Genomic DNA, 18,972 nt, shown 5'->3' with positions numbered 1-18,972 from the left:
ATGTTCTCTTTTCATATGTCGCATCAAAAATTCAAAACTCAATTCAAAATTCAATTCAACACTCTTTTCAAAACTCATAACCAAACAAATTTTCTCTTTTCAAATCATAATTCTAAAATTCACAAACTCAAAATATAACTCTATTCTCAAATCATAATTCTAAAACTCTAAACGCTACCATGGTTTTTTTTAAAGAAAATTCTCATTCTTTCTACTCATTTCCACCTTGTTCTTACTCAATTTATTAAGAAAATATAACACTTGAATTTTGAAAATGCGAGTCTCAAACTTTTGTAGAAATGTTTAAAAAGGGGTTTAAGAGGGTCTAAAATATTTTAGCCAAAACAGGTGTAAAGTTGGGATTAAAGCTTGAACCTGACTCTCATTCTAAGGAATTCATAAGATAGCATATTCCAACTTTTATCATCGAGTGTTCAGAAAAGAGCACCCAAGTCTTAAGGCCGGTCAAAATGACGTGTCTACAGTTGTCTCTCTTTGACAAAGCTCGATGCGTTATTTCATGACATGAGTGAATGTCAAAGCCCAAAGATAACCCTTTTGACGAGACTGTAAGACTTGGGCAAACAAACAAAATACAACTGTAGTTGGTTAAACCCGAGGATTGCCTACATATTTTTTTGGCAAGGAATCAAACCAGTGTAGTTCAGGGACAGAATACAAATGAAATGTAGCTGAGTATTGGACTTACACGCTACACGAAATCGATTTTGTTTGAAATTGGGCTTACGTGTACCACATTGTCGATGTGAACATTGATGGTATGCAATGTAATAATGATAAAGATCCAAAGATGGCATATAAAAGAGGTAAACCCCGTGTAAATGACATGAAGCATGCAAACAATTGCAAATGAGTGACATAAAACGAGGTACACAACCATGTTTTTTACATGAAAGAAATAAATGCAAATCCAAACATGTTTCGTGTAAGAGGAAGAGGGGTGGTTGAAGCCAAACACATTCCAAACACACCGCGACGTGAAAGGAGGAACATACTTTAACCGTGCTTGTAGACACCCCATTTTTTACCATCCTCAAGACTTGGACGTCATTGTTTGTGCACTCGATGATCGTCCTTATTTGTGTTCGCTTTGAGCGCCCGAAATCCTCGGCGGAATGCCTTGTCTTTGAGCCTCTAAGCCTTATCTGTTTTGTGCTTGTTTTTTGACCAAGAGCTTGTTGCCTCTAGTCTGGAGAAGTGGGTGACCTGTCAGCCAGCCCTCTGGGCTGTAGGCCAGGGCTTGTTCCGGTTGGCTATCAGTGGTGGCCGACGGCCATTTGTCTCTTTTCTCAGATATTTATTGCTAACTGTGCCAGCTGTTGCTCACTGAGCTGCATCTTCATACACGTGTGTGGTGAGATGTTCACAAGCTCAAAACTTGTTTTTCTATATATAGGGGGTGTCCTCCCTAATTTTTGTGGGTGACTATTTTTAGAACAAAAATATCTCTTTCTCTCTCTAGAATTCTCTCTCTCTCTCTCTCTCTCTCTCTTGTTATTTTGCACACATTTGCTTAGTTTCTCTTAGCTTTTGTATATCAACCCTTCACCAAATACTCTCACCTTTGGGCTGAGATTACTTGGAGCCTTGTTTAAGCTCTAGAAGGAGGTTTGAGCTTGGTTTGTTGCTTATTTTGTGCCTTAGCTTCAAGAGGTATAACACTTGTTATTTAAGCTTGTTTTCAATGCTTGTTTTGTCATCTTTTCAAACTGTTTTTGGGCTATTTTTGAACTATCAAAAACTCTGTTTTTGTGATTTAAAAGTGTTGGTTTGAGGTCTTTTTGAGTTAGGAGGTGGTCCACCCTTCTTGCTCCTTTGTTTGTTAAGCTCTTGTACCATATTTTCATCACTTTCAAACCAACTTTTTGGGCCTTTTTCAGTGGTAAAAACCTTGTTTTAAAGTCCAAAATTGGAGGGGTTAGCCTCCATTTCTTGTGTCTTGTTTATATGCCTAGATAGCTTCATATGTTAGCATGTTTTTCTAGCTTAATTTAGCTTAAGTCCAACATGTTTTTGCCTCTAAAATAACTTGTTTTGGCTCTGTTTTGGGCTAGTTAGTTCAGTTGAGGCTTGTATTGCATAGTTGTAGTGTTAATTCCTTCACTAGCATGATGTTTTAATGCTTTAATCATCATTATTTTGAGTTAATAGCATGTTTTAGTGTTGTTTTATACTTCATTTAAGCACTTAAAATCTCTGCAATATCTCTCCATTCTTCGCTCTTTTATTTGCTTTGAAAGTGGTTTTAAACCTCTTGTTTGCCTAAGTGTGAAATGGAGGTGTTGCACCTAATGGTTTAATCCCTTAGGGGGTTCATTACCAACAGTGTAATGCCTCTTTCATGCTCAAAGTAGCTTGTTGTTTGGGCCATCTTTCCATTAGAGGACACTCACTTTTGGACTTAATCGATTAAAAAATGAATTGGTAATATAAAATGAGCAAACAAAATGAATAATTAAAAGAGGCAAGATGAGCATATTTCGTGTTGCATTGCATGTGTTCGAATTGGACATTAATTCAAACACAAGAAAAATGGGACATTTCATACTCAAAAGTGATGAAATGTGCCACTTTTCTTAGTCACCATCACCCTTGATCATGCATGATAGAGTGGTGGTCTTTTTTTAGTCTTGTTTTGCACTCATTAAACTTGTACAAACTTGGTTCTTTGGCCATCATGCATGGAAATTGCTTGATTGGTGGTTTGAGAGCCAAGGGTTACACTCCTTTGAGCTTGTTTGATGATAAGGAGGATAAATAGTACAAACAACCTGTGAGAATACACTATTTTGCTCTGTTTGCTCTCTGTTGTAGTAAAAGAAAGTTCAGGGCAGCAGCGGCTAACCCGCTATCAGCAGTGGCGGACGGCCACCATTGGTAGCCGATCGGCCATCAATGAAATCTACACAGTATGTTGGTGTGGAGCAAAGGTATTCTAGAAGTTAGCCGCACTGTTGGTGTTCAAATGTGCAAACAGAAGCATTCCGTGGCAAGGCGATGGCTTTTCGGGTGGAGAAACCAAGCATGCATGCATCCCTCACTTCCCAAGGCCTTTTAGTTGCTTTGCTTAGTTAGTTAGTTGTAGCTAATTCTTGCAAGTGATGTAATTATTCAAGTAGATTAGCTAGTTAATTCATGTTGTAATTAGTTAGATTAATTGCTAATTAATTTGATTTGCAATAATTAGCCTCCGTTTGGGAAATGGGTTGGATTTTTGGCTTTTTTGACTATTTTAGCCTGGGCTAAAAAGTTTGGTTTGGGAAGGGCTTTTTGGCTTTTTTGACTTTTTTTATGAGAGAAGAGTGTAATGATTATGGGTTGGATGTGATGTTTTGTTTTTTGTGGCTAAAATAGCCTATTTTGTCTTTTGTGGCTAAAATAGCCAAAAAAGCCCACTTAGTTCTTCCCAAACGGACTCTTAATTAGCTAGAATAGTTTATTAGTTTTCGATTTGTAATAATTAGTTAGCTTAATTAGCGTAGCTAGTTAGTTAGCGTATTTCATTTGGACCCTCCTTCGCGAGGGCGTAATGTTGTAATAAGTGTGCGTGCGTGTGTGTATGTCTTCAAACCCGTCTTTCTCCATTTTATTTACTCGCTTTTGATGGTTAGATTAGGGACATGTTTCAAATTAGCATACCTTATGCTTGCATGTTTGCATCCATTTATTTGTACTGCATGCACTGAGGCTCGGCGCATCATTCAAACTGTATTGCAATTTCAAATACTTCTTTCAATATGTATTTAATCGCATGTTGTTCAAATTGTTTCATATACCATATTAGTAGCTGAGTCTATTAATTGCATTCTTTGTATGTGTTGCATTAGACATCTCGCGTAGTTAGGATCATGCATTTTTCTAATTAGTTTTCTATTTTGGCTTGGAGTACTCGGTGAGTTTTTATGCTTTAGAATACTCGCATGAGTGTGATTGCCATGATGCTATGTTTCGCATGCTTGCCATGAGGCTATGTTCTTAAGTGTTAAACTGCATGAATGCCTGTGGATGAATGCCTGTTGTTTGAATTGGAATGTTTCAACCAATGTGCGTTTTAAGCCCACTTTGTTAAATGACAAATCATATTTTAAAGCCCACTATGTTTGGTGGCAAATCCGCATCTTTAAGCCTACTTGAAGTGGCAAATTCAAACCATTTTCGAAAACAAACATGAGTTGAATTGTTCCAAGTCTTACAAACTAGTCTATACTTGCTTGTGTGCGTCACATAGTAAGGTTAGATTAATAATCGGAATAAGAACACATAATATTTATAAAACATCATATCATGATTAGTAGAGGTTGATCTTTGATCGGGCGAGCGGGGGTGCTCATTTCAGGACCTTCCCCTCTCGTACCTAAGTTCCCGAACCGAGGCAACTTTGGTGATGACAGACACATGACCTTTGGCACGAGTCAGGGTTTCTTAAATTTTTTCAAAAATAAAATATTTAGGTGGTGACTCTGTAATTTGGCAAAGTAGTCTAATTTTGGCATTATTTAATTTAAAATCAATTTTCTAAAAAGGTTAGCTGGATTTGGACTCTTTGGTGTTTATTAGTTTCACATTGCACTTGTGAGACTAGTTTCAGAACCGCGGGAGTCCGAACTGTGAGGCCTTCTTTTCAAACCCTTTTCGAAAGGCGAGGCGTGGAAAAAAGGCGAGTCCACAGTGCTGAAATCGCGAGAAGAGAAAAACACTTTAACCGTGCTGAAATCGCGAGAAGAGAAACACACTCTAATCGAGCTGAAATCACAAGAAGAGGACCACAACACACTCTAATCACACTGAAATCGCGAGCACAGGAATAAACTCTAATTGTGCTGAAATCGCGAGAAGATGAACACATTCTAAACGCATTGAAATCGCGAGAAGATGAACACACTCTAACCGCGTTGAACTCACGATAAGAGAAATTGACTCTATCCGCACTGAAATCACGAGAAGATAAGAGGTGTAAACCAAGGGAAAACAAAGGTAGTGTTAACCGATAACCTTAACCATACTTTCATATGAGAAGAGGAAGGTATTAACCAATAGAAAACAAACCAAACACCTTTTATGTGAAAAGGGTAAAGGCACTAAGATAAAGCATGCAATGCATGCAATATAACATGCAATAAACGTAAAAAGCAATATACCTCACAGCTTCAAAAGTAGGCATACAAGTCGATTGAGAGTTGGACTTACATGCTTTCGCACTACCTTAAGAATTGATGATTTATGCAATGTAGTGCAATAGAATGATAATAAAATGCAAAGATGGCAATATGCGAGGCAAGCCTTGTGCAAATAATGATAAAGCATAACGAAAGATGCAGACATGAGGAACACAACCTTTTTTATGCAGGGATCATGCAGGGGGATGCACTTTAAGTGAAAAGGGTTCATAATGCATATCTCAAAGCATAGAAAACAATGTGCGATGAATGGTAAGAGATATGTATAGTGTATGGAGAGATGCATGATGCAACTTATGAGATAAGCAGTATGGAGAGTGGTACAACACATATCTTATGGAATGAATGCAAGGTGGTGTGTAGGTCACAAGTATGACAATTTGTGCAACTTATTGAAGCAAAACCAACTCCTTGGGCTATACTTAAACACAAATTGAGGTAACTCAACGCAACTCAATTATTGATATTTACAAGTACATAATAGAGTCGAGAGATAAAACAACCAATCATGTTGTTCAAATCCACTAGAGTTTGGAGCATGCATGCATGAACCAAAGCACATATATCAATCCGAGAAAAGAAGGCAACCAAAGAGAGTCTTGAATTGGTCGGGGATAATTGTCAAAGGTTGAATCATATCAAAATCATCCTAGGGGTGAACCCACCCTTACTCAAGGAAAAGTGCTTGATAGATAGCTTAGGTAGACTGGGAGAAAAGCATGATTTATGCCCCTTGTTTAGTTGATATACCAGTCAGATGTACTCTTGCCCCTAGTGCCCAACCACGGTTTGCATTTTTTCAACATTATGCAAGTGCCTGTAATGGGAATCATCAAATCATAGAACATCTGCCAACCAATCTGACTCATGATTCTCCCATGCCCTAGAGTGTTGAAAACTTATTCTAGTTACCGAAGTAGTGATGGATTTTTTACATACATTTTGCAATGATCATGGACTTGATGCCACTTTCGTGGGCACTCTCAGCTTGTTAATGACTTCTACACATGGGTCATTTTGAATTTGGAGCGAAAATTCGTGTATGGAATTTTGACTACGCCACTCTATTAAACTTTGAACTATGCACACACTAACAGACACAAGAGAGACTCGATAAGCATAGATCAAGACACATATTCAATATGAAAATGACAAGACCCGCAACTGACCCCAAATATGAAAAAAAAAAAATAAAGAGAAAAAGACTGAAGGTGGCTGATCATATATTGTGCCTCTAGTTTTTCTTTTGTTCACTCATTCATTCAAGAACTGCCTTTAGTAACAAACTTTGCAAAAGGTTAGGTTTTAATTACCTTTGATTCAAGTTGAAAATTTCACTGATAAGTTCAAGCATTGAAAATTTCTCTACATGTTGATTCAAACTAGTTCTTTCTCATCTAATGCAAATATGCTATGTGCAATAGTCATTGTACTCCTGAATAGATGTGAAGCTAAAGATGTGAGTTGGGCAAAGATATGGGTTCGAACCTCAAGAAAAGGTTGCCTACGTATCTCAACATGAGAATCAGACCTCATGTAGTTCATGGTTAAGGTTCACTCGAGTATTGACACACTTCTTTTGTACTTTAACTTTTGCGAAAGCCGCTCTTTTGGGTTTTCAACCTTGCAAGTTCTTATTTTTTTTCATTTTTCACTTTTTCATGCTCTGAGTTTTGCCTAGGTCACCTTTTCGGGTTTTCGGCCTAGCGAGCCTCTCAAAGGTAGTGTTACAATATTTGTAGTAAATTTGATCAGTAATCATTATTGCCCTAACAATGAAACTTGATTTGCCTTGATTCGAGCTTGGTTCTCTCTTGACTTGTGCATGTTGTCTCCCTCATTTTCACTCTACTTTCAAAGTTAATTCTCCCTATCATATGGTACCTTCTTGTATTAGCTTCTTTGAATTCAAATAGAACTTCTTTTCCAAACAGTCGTTTAAATTTCATCTCATGAATGCCCCTGGCTTAATGGTTGTTTCTTTTCCTTTTCCTTTTTTTTTTTTTTTTTTTGTTTTTTGACTGATGAAAATACCATGAGGAGGGATTCTACGACTGCGAGGTCTGAAAGCCATCTTGCTTGCCAACATGATTGCTGGAGTATGAAGAGAATTCCTGAAACAATATAGAACACCACGCATGATTCTGAATTCATCCTTACAGGTTTGCAACAAGAAACTGCTTGAAATTTTAGAATGATCATGAAGAGCATTGCGACAACAGTTTAGAATTTGTTTGGACCATTTGGAGGATCCTTTTCAATACTCGAGCTTATTAGTGAAATCTCATTCTTATTAGCACATTGGACAATTTACACATTTTCTTTGCTTTAATTGAAAATTTCAAAACTTTTCCTGTTTTCATTAGGTCACACATGGATTATTGTAGGCACAATTAAATGATCAAAAACTTGACTCTCTTTCTCTTATTGAAAAGACAGAGACACGAGGGTACATGAGAGCAACTCAAAGGAAAAGACCAAACTGACATAACGACACAAGAGAAAACAAAGAAAACAAGACTCTAATTAGGCACATGACTCAACCCCCCACGTGACACAGTTCAAAGTCCAACCAAAAAACACATAATTAGCATGCCAAAGATAAAAGAGTTCTCCATTTTCGAAGTCCACTAGTCAAAATTCATGATAGACTTCAAGTAGCCCATTAGAGAGGGTCCCAACTCATCTTTATCTCAGTATCACAATCCAAAATTCATGTGGTAGCCTCCAAACTTCTCTTCGACCGAAGCAACTTCCTTTTGCAATTTCTCACACCATGCCCCTAGTTCAAAAGGTCACTCAAATACAATCACCAAATTTTGATCCTCCATCAGACACAACCCCTAGATTCTAACTCAAATTCTAATTCTGATATGACCCTACATTTTGAAAGAGATCCCCTTAAAATTAAGACTCTCCAAGGATTGGGTGCCCTTTTTCCCAAGATTTCACATTCATATAGCAACTATCTTACATTCGGATATAAGCAATCATTCCAAACACCCGTAGAGGTTAGGGTTTTCCTGTCCTAACTTTGAATAGATCTAGAGTTTCACTATTCAAACAAGTAGTATCATCACATCTTAGACACAGGAAAACATCATGTCCTAATTTTGGAAGTTGCTATAGCTCAATATATGTATTAGGTCAGTCTGGTCAAAAAGGGTACCTCAGCCAGACATTGATATACCTACTCTACCCAACACCTATAAGTGAAGGGAGGATCAAACCGTACGTTGGTGGTCTAAATCCAAGGCTTGCATTCCCACTATGACAGAGCCCATGGCCGACAAGCCGTCCCAGATGTTAGATAGCAAATACAATACAATGAACATAAAAATGTAAATAAATCTTATATCATAGAGTTCGAGTCAAGGTCTCTTAGTTTCCCTAGCAGAGTCGCTAGAAACTGTAGGTGTCCCACGTAAATCATCCGACCAGACAAAAAATCATCTGGCCATACAAAAAAGTACCCGACCAAACAACTTTTCAAAGGGAAAAATAGGAATTTTTTAAAAAAAATTCTCATTCTTTCCACTCCTATTCACTTTGTCCTTACTTAATTTACTAAGAAAATATAACACTTAAATTTTGAAAATGCGAGTCTCGAACATTTGTGGAAATGTTTAAAAAGGGGTTTAAGAGGGTCTAAAATATTTTGGCCAAAATGAGTGTAAGGTTGGGATTAAAACTTGAACCCGACTCTTCTGCTAAGGAATTCATAAGATAGCATATTCCAACTTTCATCATTGGGTGTTCGGAAAAGAGTACCTAAGTCTTAAGGCTGGTCAAAATAGGGTGTCTACAAATAAAAACACTCCAAAAAAAAAAGTGATTCGGTTTATATTTTGTCTTCTACATGTAGTAAAGTTAGCATTAATAATTGAAATATGAACATATTTTAGTAATGATTCTCATATCAAGAATTAGTAGAAACTAATCTTTGAATCAAGTGAGTTAGGGGTGCTCAATTCATAACCATGCCTCTCATATCTAGACTCCAGGACGACCAAGCTCTTTGGTCGTAACGAGTTTGTGGCCTTGATTGGTAGGAGTCATTATTTAGTGAGTCTGTGATCTATATTGATAGGAGTCATTATTTTCTAATTTTTCTAAAAAGATTAGGTGGCAATTTTAGATCTAGTGAGACAATCTATATTTAGCATTTCGATGTATTAGAGGATTTTTTTTTTATAAATTTGTCATATTTAAACCCTCACTTGTTTTACAATGTGCATTTTGAGCAAGATGTGGGTGAATTGTTGGACACGTCAGATACTATCCCAAAAACCCAACAGCACCACAATTCAAGATCGTACCACATAAACGAGATCTTAGACCACATGGTCCCACTGAAAAAAAAAATGCCAGCACAACTAGCTTGAAGAAAGTGAAGACGGTTGGACAATTTGATAAATTGTTCTTTTTCTATCGCCGATTGTAATGCAAGAAAAAGAGAGGAGGTTGGGCTATTATTTGTAGGCAACACTAAATTAGATTAATAGTTAATTTTTTAATTAATTAAATTTAATTTAATTAATTCCATTGAGGTACTGTTTGATTGAACTAATAAATAATAATAAATGTATTATAAATAGAATCATCTTTCGTCATTTTAATAGAATAGTCATTTTATAAAAACCCTAAGGCTTAGTTTGGTTAAGATGAAAATGATAAAAAGTGAAAGAAATAGAAAAAAATTAGAATTGTTCTAAGTTTGTTTAATATGAAAGTGGTGGAAGTTACAAGAAAATTAATTTTCTTGTACAACTTATAATAGCATGATAACCAAACTTTTAGTTTCTTGCAAAAACACAAGAATATACAAGAAAGTTTAAATTTATTATAAAAATAGTTACTTATAATTAGAATTCCTATGTTCTTACGAAATTTTTATCCTAATCAGGTTCATACGAGAAAAGATATTTTCTTTTCATTTTCTTTTCTTTCATTTTACTTTCTACTATTTTCATTTTCCATAATTTATTTATTTCTAATCAAACAAAGCCTAAGGAATCAACATTTTATTTCATTTTCTCGTCTATACTATACATTAAGGAAAATGGAGTTTTTAAAAAAATGAGTTTTGTGAAATTCAAAACTCTCATACTATTTTTTTTAGAATTATTATTTTTTAAATAATTAAAAAAATCTTCCATTGGCGAACTTTTATTGAATTATTAAAAAAAAAAAATCTTATTATGCCTTGATTTACACATTTCAAAAGGAAAGTTAATTAATCCATTTCAAAATTTAAATTTAGAAATTTGAAAAGGAAAGTTAACTAATTAGTTTTAAAATTAAAAAAAAAATCTTATTATGCCTTAATTTACACATTTCAAAAAAAAAATTAATTAATCCATTTATAAATTTAAGTTAAAAATTTGAAAAGGAAAGTTAACTAATCAGTTTTAAATTTTTTAAAAAAAATCTTCTAACTTTTATTGAATCATTGAAAAAAAAAAATTTATGTCTTGATTTACATATTTAAAAGGAAATTTAATTAATTCATTTATAAATTTAAATTTAAAATTTTTAAAAAGAAAGTTAATTAATGAGTTTTCAAATTAAAAAAAAATGTTATTGCTTTTATTGAATTATTTAAAAAATCTTATTATATCTTGATTTACCCATTTCAAAGAGAAAGTTAATTAATCCATTTAAAAATTTAAATTTAGAAATTTAAAAATGATCAATTTTAAAATTTAGATTTTTGTACCACTAAAATATAGGAATCAATTCACGTCTTCCATAATTTATTTCTCATGATGTTTAATCTTTTAAATATTTAAAAAATCTTTTATTGATTAGCTTTTATTCTCTTATAATGTGATTGGTGATTCATTTTAACAACTTACTTCTCCCACCAAATATTATATAGGTTTTTTTTAGATAGTGTATATCAATACAAAAAAGATCCAAAACCCCTTTCAAACATTGATGATGTGTTTGGTTCATGATTTTGAATAGAAATTTTGAAAGGAAAAATGAAAAGGTGTGTAAAATTAGATAAAATATAGTTATATTTCATTCACATTTCACCTATCTTTTTTCATTCTCATTCCAAATTCTCACACAAATTTATGAATCAAACATAACATAAAGTTGGGCACATATTTTTCATACTGAAAATTTTGAATTAATATTACTTTTTAAAATTGTGTACTACAAACTCTTATCACACATGTTTCTCCATATAATAATGATTGAAATTTATTTTAGTTGTTATTTTAGAAATTAGTTATAGTGTCAAAAAAATGTGTAAGTCTTAAAGTCTTAAAGTCAAAATTTTATGTTAGAATTTGTTCAATGTAATTCTCTTAATATTTTTATATTTTTTTTATTGATTAATAAAAACTACCGTAAACATTAAGAATTTTTTTATTTTATAATATTGAGTTATTAAAATATAATGTATTACAGCTTAAACTAAGAATTATGGGGGGGGGGGGGAATGATCAAACTAGATTTTTTAGACTAATTTTTAATATTTAATCTAATATTAAAATCACAAACTAGCTCATACTGGTCACGAACCGATAAAAATAATTTTTAATAATTAGGTGTAAGTCGCATTAGCATAAATATTGAGTCAAGTATCTTCTAAGTCACTTCTCATGTTTAGTTCAACACCACAAGTCAATCTTAATTCATTTTCATGTAAGAGTTATGACATAAGACAACTTATAATTTCGAGTGGATAAATTTTTAGGCTTTACAAAATAAGAAAAAATTAGTATATTAACAAATATAATTTAATACTATCATATGGTAAATTAAAATTACAAAACTTACAAAACAAAATGTATTTATATTTTACCGTAAATATAATTTTGTAATTTATACTTTAATTTTTATTAATTAAATTATGACATGCAATTTTGTATTAAGAATTTTAAAATACACAATTAATGACATCAGAATAAAAAATTTCTTTCATGTATAATTTTGATAAAAATAAATAAAATTTAATTGATTATAAACTATTTTTATTACATAATTTAAATAAATTTTATATTATTATTTTAATTTAAAGATTAATTTTTAATTATTTATTTATAATTATAATAATATGTTAATTTTAATTAATCAAATACAGTATTAATGTGAACTCTCAACTCTATCATTTCCCACTAATATCGTATCATTCCATGCAATGAAACACGTGGATGGGCCCCCATCCAGCCACGTGACCCTCTTTTTTTCTATTCTTTTTTCTTTTTATATATATAATAGAGAAAATAAAATTAAGAGGTTATATACTTTTTTTTTTTTTTTTACATAACCCACTTTTTTTCCTTCTAATATATAATGTATATAATCTAATTAATATAAAGCTACCAAGTAATACATATATTTGTAATTATAAAATTAAAATAAAATTTTAGAATGAATGATTGATGCAGTAATATAATAATACAGAAATTAGTTACAAAAATTAATTACAGAAAATAGGTTTCCAAACCAAAATAATTAAATATACAAATAAAATAAATATAATTAAATATACAAATAAAATTCCAGAACCCTAATACAGAAATTTGTTACAAAAATTAATTACGGAAAATAGGTTTCCAAAATAAAATAATTAAATATACAAATAAAATAAGTATAATTATAATCAAAGTAATATAAAATATTATAATGATAAAATAAGTTTAGGTTATTATAGAAATAAATTTTCACATAGAAATGGTAAAATAAACACATTTGTATTTCTCACAATTTAAAATTCATTTAAATAAAATTCAAAGTGAAGACATCTAATAAATAAATATAATAATAAAATATTAGTTCTCACGCTAACATTTATCAACGGAGTTATATATACGGTTTTTAAGGAATGGCGAATCTCGTTCGGACCTTCAGGCCATTCTAGGATACCATTTGGCCTACTCTATATATGGGAAGCAGTGATATAGCTCAATTTGTTAAAATTAACTGCTAATTGTAGTTTAAATTTTAAAATTTATAACCCATTAACTGAATCGTTCCATTTTGCTATAATTAATATATATATATATATAAATATTTAACTTTTAACAAAATATCAATGTAAAAATGAGAGTGAAGGAGATTTAAGATATGAAATTTATTACAAATCAGTGGTTATATATTTGAAACATATTATGTAAAATTACTTTATGTTATATATCTAAAAAATATTATACAAATTAGTGTTATATATTATGTAAATGTATAATAATTAGTTAGAATATTTTTCAATTTGCTAAAAATCGCCAAACCAGAATTTGTCAATCCGCTAATTGGCCATTCGATTTGTAATTTTACTCTCAAACTGCTTGAACCACACTGCGAACACCCCTACTAGGGAGGAAGTTATAATAAGAGCTTTAATAACATGGTAAAAAAAATAAAAAAAATAAAAAGACAAAACCTCAAATCAATGGGTGGAACCTATCCATTAGAACTCCTTTAGAATTCTTATTTTAAAACTCTCAAACTTTTTTTATATGGAAATACAGCCTTAAAAATTCCATGTCCCATAATCTTCTTTTTAGACAACCATTAAAGTAAATAAAATAAAAACTACACGAATGAATACGAATAAACATGGTAACATTTTAACATTTCTTCCTTTTTTGGAGATCACAAAAATTTGTCAAACATTTCTTCCTTTTTGGTGATCAGTAAAATAAAAAAATAGCAGTGCTGCATACTCCCAGTGGGGGTCGCACCCCCGGTGAGGTGTCGCGCCCCCACTGGTTGAAACTTAAAAAAAAAAAAAAAAAAAAGAAAACAATTTTTTTTTTGGCCAATAATGGAGTGCCACCTCACTGGGGGTCGACCCCCAGTGGGTGTATGAGGCATTTTTCATAAAAAAAAATTCTATGTAACCTGTCTACCTCTAACCATCACATCATATTTCAAAATCTACCTATAAATACTGTAACACTTCTCACTATGGAAATTGCGTGAGAGCTCGAATGTCTCGAATGTCAAAACGACGTTATTTTAACATTTTTATCGGTAAGAGATTGACTCAGACCTGGTACGGAAAAATTATCTTATCAGTAAGAGAATAAATCTTACCGCTAAGATAAAAAAAAAAAAAAATTCTAAAACGACGTCGTTTTAAAATTTCGAATCATTTAAGCCATTGATAATTCGAGCTATATGTAGCGGAGTTGTTTCACTATAATCTTTGTTACAGAGAATTTTTACTCTACTTCTGATTTTTAAACACCAAAGGACAAAAATGAAAAAGTTATTTGTTGTTGTTATTGCCTTGCTTTTTCTCTCCACATCTACAGGTAAATTTTTATTGATCTTTATTTTTTTATTCATTTGTTAATTGTTAATCTCCCTTTACATGTTTTGTGTCACTTGATTTAGATGTTTTGTGCACATAATTGTTAATCTCTCTTTATTTTTACTTCTGATTTTTAAACACCAAAGGATAAAATGAAAAAGTTATTTGTTGTTGTTATTGCCTTGCTTTTTCTCTCCACATCTACAGGTAAGTTTTTATTGATCTTTACTTTTTTATTCATTTGTTAATTGTTAATCTCTCTTTACATGTTTTGTGTCACATGATTGACAATGTACATCGTCTACAAAAAATGTCTAAATTATATATTACAAAAGCACATTGTCTTATTTGAACAATTTTTCTTTCAATTTTTCTTCCTGCAACAGCTAATTTATTGAGTATGGTTAATCTTTTCATCTCACATATACCAAGTAATTATACTGGCATTGAGGTTTATTCTAAGTCTCTTTTTAATGTTTTGAACCATTCAGTGTTTGGGGTAAATAGTGTTAAACATACATGTAAAAAATCAAATTGATAGGGTATCGATAGCTCTTTTATCTAAATACATTTGTATTCAATTTTATAGATAACCCTTATCATTCATTTTTTTTCAATACAAATGTGTTTTGATAAAAATGTTACTGATGCCAAATCAACTTAATTTTTCGCAAATGTGTTCTACATGATATATTATAAAAAAATAAATAATTTAAATTATCAAAATGAAATCCAAAATGAACCCTAATACTTATACAACAGTTGTTGTTGCGCTACAATACCACTCCAAATTCCCTTAAAGAGGTGTATGGTATGAGACTTTTAACAATTGGTCCACCATTTGAAATTTAAACTTGTATCATTCCCTAAAAGGTAATATGGGAGAGTAATGAGTAAATTTTGAATATTTAATATGATATAAATTACTTTGTGAAAAATGATCATTTTCATCAAGTATATGCTTGTGTCTCTTTATTTCATACATCTATATGAGCGATTTTTTTTGCCATTTAGAAGCTTAATATTTATTAATTTATACTTTCCTTTTTCAATTAATATGTTTTTTTATTAGATTTTCTATTATATGCACATTTTAATTTTATATTATCATTTTCTTATTTTTTAATTAATATAGGGAATGAAGTGAATCGAACCGGATTTTGTCTAACTATTCTGGAATCCCAATCAGTGGATTGTGACAATACTGATTGCGACTTTACCTGTTTGAGAATTCATGGAAGTAAAGCTCATGGTAATTGTCAAGCGACTGACCATAATAAATGTTACTGCTATTACCCTTGTTAATGTACCCCTGACATTTTCTTATTGAAAATGTTGAACGAATAAGGGGTGGTTTGTAATAATTTAAATAAATATATTTTTTAATTTTTTATAAAATATGGGTTAAGTTTGAAGTGATATAGTAAAGAGGTGATATGATTTAAATAAAATGATGTGATTTAAATAAAATAGTGACTTTTTGACTTTTTAATTTTTTTAGATCATGCCAAACAAGGCCTCAATATTAATAAAAATTTATTGTTACTTGTGTGGGAAATTTTTTGACCACACTGCCAACTCAGTAATTCAGCTGGAGAGCACTGGCAGAATAGATGGCACCTGACTGACCTGCAACAGAAATATAAGAATCCCGCGGTGGTTCGTCCACCCGGGGGCACTCCGACGATCAAGTCAGTATATCTCTCAAAGATAATCAATTATTCAACTCACAAGCTTGAGCCTAAAAAGCATACCTTAGACCCATGGGGGTGCCTCTCTTTTATAGCCAACATAAACCTAGTCCCAATAGAAGCCTAACTTCTATGGACTCAGGATTACTACTAATCTTGGACTCCTAGTAAGATTAGGATAAACTCTCTAAAAGTTTTATCTTAATACAAACTGAAATCTTCTCTCATTCTAGGACTCTTGTCCTTCATCCAGGTTGAGTTCCCTTTTCATTCTAGGACTCTTGTCCCTTATCCACTTATCTCCGATTCCGATATCTTCGGAGATAACCTTGGCCTTGCCGAGATCACCTCGGCGTCACGACCAGGATACGTGACACCTCGGCTGACACGTCGGTGTCACCTTGCCATGTGTTGGTACTCAGAAAATATATCCCCACAACTGCCCCTAGGTTCTATTACCTCGGCATTCTGAGGTGATGAAACCTACACTGTTCGTTCATCTGTGCCCCTCTGTCCGAGATCAAACTCGCCGACCTCAAAGTTCCTTGGACTTTACTGTCCACTGGTGTCAAGAATCAAGTTTCATGCTTTCCAAGCTACTTGAAATCGCACCTTCTAGCCGAGGTTCTGGTTTCATTAATTCGTAAACTCCAAGAGCTTTGCAACTGCTCCACTCACACTCTCTGGGGAGTTCCCGATTTCCAGTCATTTATTTGACTCCGATGATTTTCATATCGGCGTTCATTTCACTTTGTAGGTTCATAAACTCTTTACTTGCTATTAAGCTCAATCTTTCATAACTCTTTTGAATCTGTTTACTTGCCATCTGTTGCCTTCTATTTTCGTCTGTCTTCAAGTTTTGAATTGTTTGAATGCCTGGCACTGTTCTTGTCATATCCGCTTTCTGTTGCTAGCATCGTGTCTGGGTCATTACTTTCTTGTTCTTCACATACTTACTTAGTGACTGTGCACTTGGCTTTATTCTTGAACTTTGTCATCTTCTTGACTATTTTTCTCTTTTTTCATTCAATCCTCTGGCTTTTTCTCTTTCTAACTCTTTTGCTTAAATCTGTTATTGTTCCAAGCTTTCAAGCTTCCGCAACTGTCTTCGTTCCTCTCCTCCGGTGAAGCTTACGTCATTCTGTCATTGTCGTCAGACTTTGGCAATTCTCATTCCGGCTTCCCTATTTCTGGTAAGCCACTGTTCCTCCTGGTTTTATTTCTTGTTGCTTTCCAAGAAGCTCTGCTTCATTGTTAATCACCACTGCTGTTTTACCCGTTGTTTCCAAATCATCTTCTTGAATACACACTGTTCACACATCTGTTGATTTCTGCCACTGTTCTTGGTTTGACACACTTGTGCAATCTTTTTATCTTGATTTCCTGATAGCTTCATCACCATTCTTGATTACGAATTACATTCTTGTTTTCTGTTTTCTGTGTCTTTTCCAGATTCTTGCTTTCAATCCTTGCCTTCAAACTCCGAGGTGCCAATCGCCGAGAAGAGCCTTGATCAAACTCGTCGGGAGATCGATGCTGAGCTCGAGGCCGAGAAAGCTGCTGAGAAGTCTTCCCAACTGTCTTCTATATCTTGCCATTGATGCCGAGTAGTTTTGTTTTCTTCTTTTACTCCTTGTACCTTGTACCTTGTACCTTGTACTTTGTCCGTCTTTGTATGCTTTTAATCCGGCCGACTTGCCATTTTTGTAGTCTGAATAATTTATTTTTTAATATTCAGGCCGAAGTGCCTTCTTTCTTCTTTAAATGCATTTCTCTGATTTCTTCTTTGAATATATGTCTTCTTTTTTCTGCTCTTGTATGATTCTATACTTAGAATAATTTGCATGTCTTTAAAGTACACCTTGACTGTGCAATCTCTTCGGGTAAAATACCTTTGTCACAACTTCTAATCTTGCTAATCTCGGCCTTGTCCTAACACTTGAAAATATTGTAACAAATATTTTCACAAGTGTTGCTTAGGACTTGTCACTTTCTCAATGTCTTCTATCAAGACTTCAGTTTTCCATATTTCAAGTTTTGACAACCTGGTAGTCTCGGCAAGTACGCAGATATTGCTTGAACTTGACTTTAACCTGTAAATTTTTCTCAAAAATTTCAACAAGTGTTTAACCATCATCCTTTATCATAACCTCAGCTTAACTTCAGCTTGTAAATTTTTCTCAAAATTTCAACAAGTGTTAAACCATCTTCCTTTATCATAACCTCGGTTTAATTATAACTTGTAAATTCACACAGAATTTCAACAAGTGTTTAAACCAATCTTCTTCCGATACGACCTCGGTTTAACTTCAACTTGTAAATTCACACAGAATTTCAACAAGTGTTAAATATCACATCGGTTTAACTTCAACTTGTAAATTCACACAGAATTTCAACAAGTGTTAAACATGACTTCGGTTTAACTTCAACTTGTAAATTCACACAGAATTTCAACAAGTGTTAAACATGACCTCGGTTTAACTTCAACTTGTAAATTCACACAGAATTTCAACAAGTGTTAAATATGACCTCGGTTTAACTTCAACTTATAAATTCACACAGAATTTCAACAAGTGTTAAACATCATCTCGGTTTAACCAACTTGTAAATTGCTACAAATTTCAACAAGTGGTAAACATCATCTCGGTTTAACCAACTTGTAAATTGCTACAAATTTTAACAAGTGGTAAACATCATCTCGGTTTAACCAACTTGTAAATTGCTACAAATTTCAACAAGTGGTAAATATCATCTCGGTTTAACCAACTTGTAAATTGCTACAAATTTCAACAAATGGTAAACATCATAT

This window comes from Camellia sinensis, chromosome 3 (genome assembly GCF_055761805.1).
Source record: "Camellia sinensis isolate YWXY chromosome 3, ASM5576180v1, whole genome shotgun sequence".
Lineage (NCBI taxonomy): Eukaryota > Viridiplantae > Streptophyta > Magnoliopsida > Ericales > Theaceae > Camellia > Camellia sinensis.
This window is presented reverse-complemented; position numbering follows the sequence as displayed.